Raw genomic sequence first — 10,775 nt, forward strand, 5'->3', positions numbered from 1 at the left:
TTGGGAGAAGCAAGTTATGTTCTACATGGCTGATTCAGCTCTCTGGAGTGAAAATGAATCACCAGAATATTTAAATCATATTACCAGTATTAACACACACAAAACCCCCAAGCTCAGGAAACCTTTGTTATGAAACAAATTTGATAAGAGGCAACAGAAGAACAAAGGAGCGCTTGCTCAAACCCCGCGCTCGGTTCTGCTGCGTGTCCCAGCCCACAGAACCTGGGAAAATCGGAGTTTGCTGCAATTGCCATCACAATGCCCCACTTAAAGCAGAGCCTCACAGCCCCAAACCCTTCAGAAAAAACCAGACAGGCTCTCCTGTACCTTCCAGAGCTTTTACACTGGGGCAGTGACACCAAGTTTTTAAAATGAGGGAATTACCCAGTGGAGAGTGCATCCTGCAGGGTAATTACTGCTCAGGAGGGATTCATTTTCCCGAGCAGCATCCTGAGTGGATGGAGCACACGGCAGCTCCCAGACCTGAGCAGGGTTTGACACCCGAGCTTTTCTTATCTAACTGAACCCCAGCCCAAGTTACAGCCTTAATGAAGCTGTAACACATCAGATTTCAGGCAGGCTCCAGGTGGAGATAACAGAAAGGTCAAAGGATGGTTTTAAATCCCTTTATTTTCCTCCCATCATCTGGCTCAGCTTAGCTTGGCTGGGACAAAAAGTGACCCGTGTGTCTGGGGATGTTTTCTTTGCATAGGAAACAGCCAGGACCAGGATACATCACAGCAGAGGCAGCAAAGCAAACCACAGGACTCCTTTACATAATGATTTGCAAAGGTTTTCTAGTGAGATAGCTTGTTCAGAAAAAAAAAGTACATTTGTGTGTTCCGTAAATGTTTGTCACATTTGAATTTCTCAATACCGAAAGAAATGTGTTTGTTCAATAAGTGGAATACTCAGAGGGATCAAGATGGGGTAGAAATCCATCTCCAACTGATTTCTGGCTTGTTTTTTAGTCTAAATCTTGTAGTTTCTTTCTCAAATCTTCAATTTTATCTTTCCACCCTGGCACTAAGGAACAAAAGCTTTCATTCTCTGCTGGTGAGCAAGAGCCCTAACGAAGATTAGGCAAAAAATCCTGAGCAGCTATTTTTAACAAAAAACTCTTTACTAAAGGAATGTATATTCCTGAAGCAAACATGGACAGGAAAGGCAGAAAGGGAGACTGACAGGCAGGGAGACAAACTCTGCTCCACAGAGGAGCCTCTGAAACATCTGGAATGTTGCAGTGAAAGGTTATTTACCAGCAACGTCAGCCAGGCCCAGTGCAGATGGTTCTCATTAGTCTGAGATCAAGAGACCAGCAAGGCTAAAAATATGTGTTTGCTTTTTTAGAAACTGGACTTGGTTTTCTGCGCTTCAAAAATAATAATCACCCTTACGCAACTCCTGTAACTTAGAAGTATTTTCTTGGAATATTGTTTGGCATGCTGGTTGGGATGCAGACTCTGCCATTGCTATTACTCACACAGCCCTTCCCCCTGAGGGTTTGGTGATGTATCTTTTACTTAGAAACAGGAGGATGGCACATTGCGCCAAAAAAACGATGACTTTTGTTTTTAAAGTGACAAAATATCTGAATTTCTGTTCTGGGCCAGGCTCTTGCCTGGAGTAAATGTGTGCAGCTTCCCTGGAATCCAGTGGAATATTGGATGGAGTCACTGTGGGGGCCAGAGAGCCACTGGTAACAGCACATTCCATGCCAAGCACTGCACCTGGGGCAGGTTGGGAGTGCTCGTGGTTTTCTTGGGAATCTCTTTGGAAATAATTGGTTGGAATGGATGGGAAAACTTTGAGTCACATCAGGCAGGAGCCTGGCTCAGTGAGAAGGAGAGCAGGCAACTGCAATTCCAAGGGGGGTGAGAGGCTCTGATTTCTGCTGACATGGTTTATGAGGCCACCCCCCCAAAAATCCACCTGCCCTGCAGCACTGGGGACCTCAGGGAGAGAACAGCTCCTGCATTACCCAATTTTACAGCACATTTTGTCCTGCTCTCACTGCCAGCCAGCAGGGCAGGGGAGAGGGAAATGTCATTCCTCAGGGAATGGGGCAGAGGTTCTCAATGGGCTCCTGCCGCTTCCATTCAGATGTTGAAACCATGGGAAAAGAAGGGAAAGGAAAAGAAGGGAAGGGGAAATGTGAATGTGGTCTAATGAACAATTCTTAACTAAAAGATTTGAGCCTCTCAGTGAAAATACCAAAGAAAATTGTTCACATCTTTCTGATGAATGCGTTTGATACAATGGTCCCCACTGCCATGGGTTGTCCAGTTGGGACCAATGCACAGCAGAAGAACTGGAACCTTTTAATAAATCCAGTATTTTTGCTTGGAAAATAGAATTTGGGATGACACAGACTTAAATTTTAAGCCTGGGTACAGCAAGGTAGTGTGACCACCAGCAGAAAGCTGATCAGATGATGGATGAGTGCATTCTGTCACTTAGCTTTGAATCACTTCCTTTTTTTACATTTGTTTTCTTGCGGTCAGTACTGCCAGAAAAAAATAATATTGTGAAGGGGAAAAGTGTGATCACTGCATCTCTCATGGGATTTCAGTTTGTGAAGGATGATTTCTCAGAGAGGCTGCACGGGGAGATGCTGGGAGGTCTGTTCTCCTGGACAGGAGAGGTACAAAAATGACTTTGTGAGCTTTTATTAGAGGTTTTGGGGTTTGGGCTTTTTTCTGAGCAGGGCAGTAGAAAAAGCACCCCTGGTGTCTTTCTGTCAGTGAAGAACAGTCCAAGCAGGCTGCAAGGAGAGCAGGGAACTCTCTTGTCTCCTTTGGAAAGCAAGGACAAAAAGCCATGGACAGAAACTGATACACCTGAAATGAAGGAGTTTTTCCTGTGCAGTGCCCAGCCCTGACAGAGAGCAGAGAGGGGATGGAGTCTCCCTCACTGTGGATATTTTGGAATTTTCTGGATGCAACCCCGTGCCCTGTGCCCTGGGATGGCCCTGCTGGAGCAGGGAGGTGGCCCCAGGGACCCTCTGTGGTCCCTTCCAAGCTGGGATTTCTCTGGAATACCAGAGGGAATGTGCCCCTGTCCAGGCTGGATCTCCTGGGAGAAGGAGACTGGAGTGTGTAGGGATGACTTCTGCCACCTCCCAGCAGCATCAAACTCACCTCAGGACAAGAACAGAAGCAGATGCAAAATAGGTGAAAGTCAAAGCTAGCAGGAGCATGATCAGAATGAGTAAACAATCCCTGAAGTATTCAGTGACAAATTCCACTCTCATACACAGAACTAAATTTTTTTTTTTTTTTTGAGCCCAGCACTGAACATTTCTTGAAATAACATCAGCCCCCTGTCCAGGGCTGTGCTCTGCTCAGCAGGGCTGTCAGCTTGGCAAGTGGGCGACCTTCTGTGTAATGTATAATTCAAGTATCCAATACACAAATGATTGCAGCAGAGGCAGAGAACATGCAAATTATGTCCCACATCCTGCTGTTAGTCATCCTTGGGGGGGAACTCACCCCTCCAGAGCCAGGATCCCAGAACACACTGGATGTTTGTTAATCCTCACTTTTTTTAAGTGTTTCGACAGCAGCAAGCAACCTCCAGCCCTCCTCTTGAAAATGACTGTAACCTAAAACTCCTGGAGTAAAAGACTCAGCCCTTTCCCCAAAAATAGCAAATGAATTATCCATATTTCGTTTTACTGCTGCAGTTAGAGGTATTAATTTAAAAAATGGTAGCAAATTACACGGAATCTTTCATCAGAGGGGATCAAAGCACTTTGCATATTAATTACATTTCAGAATAAGTCTCTGAGCTAAGCTTTATTACAGGAGATATGAGTTCTAGGGATTCATCTGGGTGAGAGGAAATCAGGACACCTGGGATATATTGCCTGTGACGTGCTGCCTAACCTTCCTTCAGATCGTCTGTGCCTCAGTTTCTCTGTCTGCAGGAGAAGAATGGTTATATTTAACTTTGTTTTCAAAGGCTCAGAAAGAAAATCCTCTGGCATAAGGGATGTCTGAGAGTTTACGTGGCAATTACAGCAGCAGAGCAATCCATGCAGGGGGAAGGGAGGTGGGGTGACAGATGTACCCAGTGGAGTCCTAAAGCTGCTCTGTCTGCCAGGAAATTTCTCACTGGGGCTCCCTTGGAGGTGCCAGGATCTCTCCTTCCCCCTTCCTCTGTCAAATATCCTGAATATCCACAGGGACCACCCGAGCAGCCTCACACTCCCAGCCCTGAGCATCTCCTGGGCTTGGGAAGCTGCCACTTACACTGTGACTTTCTAGGAGAGAACCTTCTGCTTCTGACAGCTCAGTGCAGTCTAAAGATGAGATCATCCAGGTTTTCAGGGGCTATCAACAGGAAATGGGTAGCAAAGCTCCTCTAAAATTTCAAATTTTAGTTGAGAGAGATCTATAGGCTTCATGCTTTTTCCTCTGCTTGTGCTCTGCGTGCTAGAAGAGACCAGAGGGACAAATCCTGCTGATTTCATTGAGTATGTGGGCCAAAATAATTCATGAGAATGAATCTAGAGTCAGGTTCTAGCAATAAGGACATGAAAAATCATCTCATTTTACAACACTGATAATCAGCAACTTGCAAAAAAAGAATCAGGAGCAAATATCTTGAACAAAGGTTATTTTCCTTTGGACATAGTTTAAATAGGCCATGTGGAATGGCAGATGTGACTAAACCTGAGTGGCTGCACGTCACGAGACCAAAGATAGAATGATGAGAATCAGCACCAATAAACCAGAACAAGAGTGAGAGGATGGGCCAGGCAGCATTTGGTTCCTCGTTATCAAACATGTCAAGAATAACCAAAACAAATATTTAGCCCAGCCTTGGGTGAGTACAGGATTAGATAGGAGAGTGCAGAAGGTTATTGTGATCCCAAATCATGGCAAATACCGACTTCCCTTTGGACTTTAGCAGAAAAGATGTTTTTGAGTGTTGCCTGTGTGCCCTGGGCTCTGTTTGCTCTCACACAAAGTCCACAGGCTGGGGGGAGACCTGTCCTGCTACTGCCAAAGCCTGTTTATCTTGCTTAATTATTTACTGGAATTCAATTTGGTGCTGCCTGCAGTGGCAAAGGAGGGGATCCTGTGGGCAAGCCAGGGCACTGGGATGGGGCTTATTCTTTAGAAAGGGGCACTGGGATGGGGTTTTGTTCTTAGAAAGCCATTGGGATGGGTTTGTTCCATTAGAAAGGAACTGGGATGGGATTATTCTCTTAGAAAGGCACTGGGATGGGGTTTGCTCTTTCAGAAAGGCACTGGGATGAGTTTGTTCCCTTAGAAATTAACTGGGATGGGATTTATTCTTTCACAAAGGCACTGGGATGAGTTTGTTCCTTTAGAAAGGCACTGGGATGGATTTATTCTTTCAGAAAGGCACTGGGATGAGTTTGTTCCTTTAGAAAGGCACTGGGATTGATTTATTCTTTCAGAAAGGCACTGGGATGAGTTTGTTCCCTTAGAAAGGCACTGGGATTTGATTATTCTTTCAGAAAGGCACTGGGATGGGATTATTCTCTTAGAAAGGCACTGGGATGGGATCATTCTTTCAGAAAGGCACTGGGATGGGTTTGTTCCCTTAGAAAAAGCAGAATGGCCTGTACAGCACCCGGGAGGAAGGGGAGCACAGCTGGTCCCGTTTTCCTGGGAAGAACAGAGCCAGTGGAAGCTGGGGGACTGGCAGCAGAGTGTTCTGGGGTGAGCCCAGACCTTTTGCAACCGATGCACTGCTCCTCACGGGGCTGCCCTTCCTCTTTTCTACGTGGCACTGCCAGCAACAGGAAAGCCACCAGCGTCACCGTGGATGTGCTCCTGTCTCCAGCACTTGGCACAGAGCCCCCTCCCCAGCACTGCACGGCTGGGGCAGGTGATTTCTGCAAACTTCCTGAAGGAGCCCTTGGCAAAGTGCTCTGGCAGAGCCCCAGTCCCCACTGGGAGCAAACAGATCCACTCACTGACCCTCCTCTCTTCCCTTTGCCCCCCTTGGCTCATCCCCATGCAAACAAAGCTCAGCAGGAGCAGAAAAGGAAAAACCTGGAGGCTCCTGGGCTGCCACTGCCACCAGTGTCAGCACTTGACAGAGCTGTTCTGGGATTTGGCTTGCTAATGTCTGAGGAGTTGAGATGAGAACGATTATGGAGATGAGAGACAGAAGTCTGGGACAAATGCTGCTGGATTGCTTCTTATGGGGCATGTTCTCATCTGCAATCCTTTGTAATTGCAAAAAATGGTGCCTTGCAGATACCTTGAAGGGACTGGAGACAGACAGATGCATCTCCTCATCAGGCAGTCTGTCTTGATAGGCAGCCAAGATCCCAGGGGAGTGTGCATTATTTGCTATTATCATCACCACCACCTTCCCTAACCTCATTTCCCTGGAGGTTTGTCTCCAGTGGAAATGCATGAAGGGCTGTCCTGGGGTTTAGGCTGTTTTTGTCAACCATGCTGCCACACAAAGTCCTTCCCATGGAATTTGTGCCTAAGGAATGGGTCACACACTTGTTTTTCCTGCAAGCTGCACTTGAAAGCCATGAGAGAGCAAAAACCTGGGAGTGCTGTGAGACACCTGCAGAGGCTGCCTGGCTCCCTCAGACACCAGCTCCAGGGGAGGGAAGCAGGGCAGCAGAAAGCCAGTAGCAACGAGCAGGAGTTGTTATGTTTGTGCCAAAACGGAGTGATGAACCCTGAGCTCTTTTTGCATATTGCATGTGCAAGAACATGATGTCAACAACTCCGTGCTGCAACAGGAAACAGAAGATAAGATTTGGTGAAGCTTCAGCTCTTCCTGAGAACTGACCTGCCACTGTTTTCATTTCTGTTGTGCTTCACAAAGCCGAGGTTACCAACACAAATAATCTTTTTTGGCAGCTTCAGCCTCACTTTTATTTTCCAAGCCGTTTTAGGTGATTGCCAGTACATCTTTTATTTCTAAATACTTGCCTGATTTTGAGAAAGATGTGTGTATACAAATGCTGCTCCATCTGTAGTTTGGGCTGTACAGCCACAGCGTGGAACTTCCTGACTGGATGACAAAGAGGAATAAAAAAGAAAAAGAAAAATGATGTGCTAGTCATAAATTACTAGGCATTCCAGAATATATTTCTGGAGAAGTTATTTGTCCTAAAGATTCATATGCCTGCTTTATAATTGCCAGATGACTATGCAAATATTAGCAGTGACATGACAACAAATGACATCCCCCCACGTATGGAAATGAAGCGAAATCTAAATTTACGAGCCACTCATTTTCATTATTCATCTAAGCCTAATCACAAGCACTGGGAAATGTCACTGTAAAATCCATTGAGGGTTTTTTTGGTTTTTTTTTTTTTTTTTTTTTTTGTGAACTGAAAATCAGAGGGCTGTTTCTTTACTCTGACAGCTCACTGAATTTAGCACCTGCTGCCCCTGGTGTGCTCTCAGCCACGGCAGCTGAAATTCCTCTGAGTTTGTGGGGCACTGATGCCTGAGAGCACAGAGAATGATGCTCCACGTGGAAAACTGCTCCTGAAGGGAACAGAGGCTGGCACAATGGAGCCACTGATTAAGGAGAACAATCCTGGAGGATTTCCTATTATGCCGAACTTCAGGAGGAAACAGCGAAGCAACGCAAAGGAAATGAGTGCATTGGCTCAAAATGAAAAGGTCAGCCAGCCCCAACTTTTCAGCTTTGATATAAACCATTCCAACTCCCATTTTTATCGCAGATTATAGCTTCCCAAGGCCCTCAGGAAGTTGACAGAGAGATTGTGAGGTTATTGGGTGGTGTGAGAACGGAACTACCTATGATTTACAAACTTGTCATTGCGGCACAGCCACTTCTGTGCAACGAAGAACAAAGCATCCACCCAGCAGCATCCCTTTTGCATCCTCACCACACAGCTTTCAATAACAGCTGCAGGCAGCAGCAGAGACATTCAGGCTTCCCCCTTAAAACCCTCTGCAAAGGGAGTTGAACAGAATGCAGCGTGGACAGGCAAAAGCTGCAAATCTACATTCTAATTCATTCTGATCTACATCTACATTCATTCAAATCTAGATTCTCCCAGGTCTCCTTTGCATGGACATTGCTCAAAGTTAAACAGCAGTGACTGTAAATACAGCAAAATCTTTGATGCAAAGTGTTGTTTCATTTGGGAACAAAACCATACAGGACTCCTGTTCTCCATACACAATAATTCCATTGCCTCCCTTACACAACTTAACCTCCTCTGAATTTAATTCCCTTATTTATAAAATAGAAACAATAATATTTAACTTTCTGTCGTGGGCCATTGTGAAGTGGTGAATCTTCACTGCTTGTCTGAAGGAAAACCAAATTATTGCTGCCTGATCAAATAGACTATTTCTATTAATGCAATAGAGGCCATGGGATTCATATTATTTCAGTTGTGCCTCAGCTTTCTCAGCTTTTGTACAGCTTTGAAAACTGACTCTCAACTCTTTATGTCTGTTGAAAACAGATGCTGAGCTGGTTGATGCAGGTGTAAAAGGGTTTTATGGGATTTTAGCTAAGGAAGGACACAGTACACAGAGGGAAACCACGGCACTGCTGAGGTTAATGGGAATACTCACAGCATATAATACAAACCAGCTCCTTGTACAGCATCTTTTGTATCTCAAGAGCCTCACTAAGACATAACTAAAATACCAAATCTGAAAGGCTTCCAAACACTACCTAAGACAAGACTGGTAGAACAAAATTTCAGCCCATGTTACTTGAATGTATAATGAAAAATCCATTAGTGACTCACTTTTCCTAAGGATAGAAGGCAGCATCCTTATGAGTCAGCTTTCTGCTGAGAAAAAACTCCTGCCTTCAATGGAGCAGGAGCCACACCACTGAAAAAGCTCAATTATCAGCCATTACACTGTGGGACAGAGTGGGGAACAGGTAATGAAAAGAGCAAAAACACACGAAGGACTTAGCTCATGGTGGCCCTCTCAGCATTATAAGTCTGACCTTTAAATTCAGTGAGAAATGAGAGTTGCATCAATCCATCACCTGCCTGGGAAATTTACTGCAGACCTCTCTGGAAGTCAGAGCACACATGGGTGCTGTGGCTGCACTGCTAACAAGGGTAGGGTTAAAACAGGCAGGTGTCTGAATGAATTAAGAGTGGAAAAGGGTAATAAAATTAAATGTACTGAGCATTATCAAATTTGGATGATTGTAAGGGATGAGAAAACTTTTGTAGAGTGTGACAGATAACATCTACAAATAAAGAAGATGTAAAGAAGATGTAAAGAAGATATAAAGAAAAAATCATATATGTAAGAGGAAATGTGTTGAATACTGACCCCAAAAAAAAGTGATATGAGCTCTGAAATTGTTTAAAGAAAGTTTCTTGCATCTCTTTTAGAGTAAATGAAGGGAGTCACTTCTGTGAGCAAGGGTACATTTTATTTTTCATCTCTCACTTCAGCTCCTAAGTCCTTACTCAAGCAAAACTCCCACTGGAGTCAATTAAATCTTCTTTCTGATTTGAACCAATATAAGCAATGCAAGAGAAAAGCTTTCAGGCTTGTCAGCTTTTTCACACCTCTGGGCTGCCTGCAGTCATCTGCAGCAGGGCTGTGTCCACATGAACCACAGCACCTCAGAGCCACCCAGGCCAGCCTTTTGGGGGCTGCCATTCTCCCTCAGATCCGTTCTACACTAGATTCATTCCACTGTCTTCAGGAAACTTCAGCATGATTTTTGTGGGGGGGGTGAGTCACAGAGTTTGGTCCTCCACCTGAAATAATATTATCAGTGGTTTTGGATGGCCGCGATGCTGCCTCACGCTTCCACGCCTCCCCCTCAGCGCTCCTGCCTGGGATGTGCTGCCCACACAAGGCCACCAGGACGGGACTGCAGCATCGTGCCGCTCAGCAGCAGGACCTTTCTTCATTTATTCCCAAATAAGTTTCTCAGCTGTGTCACAGATGACCCATAAATCTTACTAAAACGGATTGATTTCACAGCGAGAGAGCTCCCTGCTGAAGTTCTTCACTTCCCCCTTCTCTGGCTCCCCCCCACACCAGCATTTACCATCAGTGGCTCAATCGCTTTTGCAATTAACAGCAAAAGGCAACAGCAAATTTTCTCCAGGCACTGCTGCTGGGAAGGAACTTTCCCTTCCAGGGGGTCGCTTTCATCTTCCCACCAGTTCTGACCAATTATTGCCCTCTCTGGGGCAACCACAGCCACCTTACCCCATTTCCCTGCCCCGCCTCAGCGGGGACATGGGAACAGAACGTCACCTACGTGAACTTTACGTGGCCCCACGGGACCAGGGGAACACCAGAGGTTCCTCATTTACACAAAGCAGCTCCAGCCATGACTCATCTCTGCCTTGTCACTGTGACGAGGCTTCTGATGGCGAGGGGATGGCTGCGTCCTCCGTCACTCCCGTGTCCCCAACGTCCAGCCTCTCGCAGAGCCTGCAAGTGGGGAAACAGCAAAATGTAAAACGAGCCCAGGAAATTTCCCTGCAGCGTGGGAAAGCTGAGCTTCTCCTATTTCATCTCCTGCATCTCCTCTGCAAGGCTTTGCTGGTGTAGCTTGGTGTCCACCAAGCATCCATCAAATCTCTGTCCTCCTGGAGAAAGGCCTTGTGTGAATTAACATCACGGTTCACATCATTCCCCATGTATCAACCAAGGCCAGAGGACTGCTTAGAATATTGGAAGAGGGCTGAAGGATGTTGTCCTGCACTCTAAACCAGTGGTAACTCAGCTGAGATCATCCTTCTCCATGTCAGGAACAACTCCACAACACTGGGACTGGGAATC

The sequence above is a fragment of the Lonchura striata genome, chromosome 15 (assembly GCF_046129695.1).
Source record: "Lonchura striata isolate bLonStr1 chromosome 15, bLonStr1.mat, whole genome shotgun sequence".
Taxonomy (NCBI): Eukaryota; Metazoa; Chordata; class Aves; order Passeriformes; family Estrildidae; genus Lonchura; species Lonchura striata.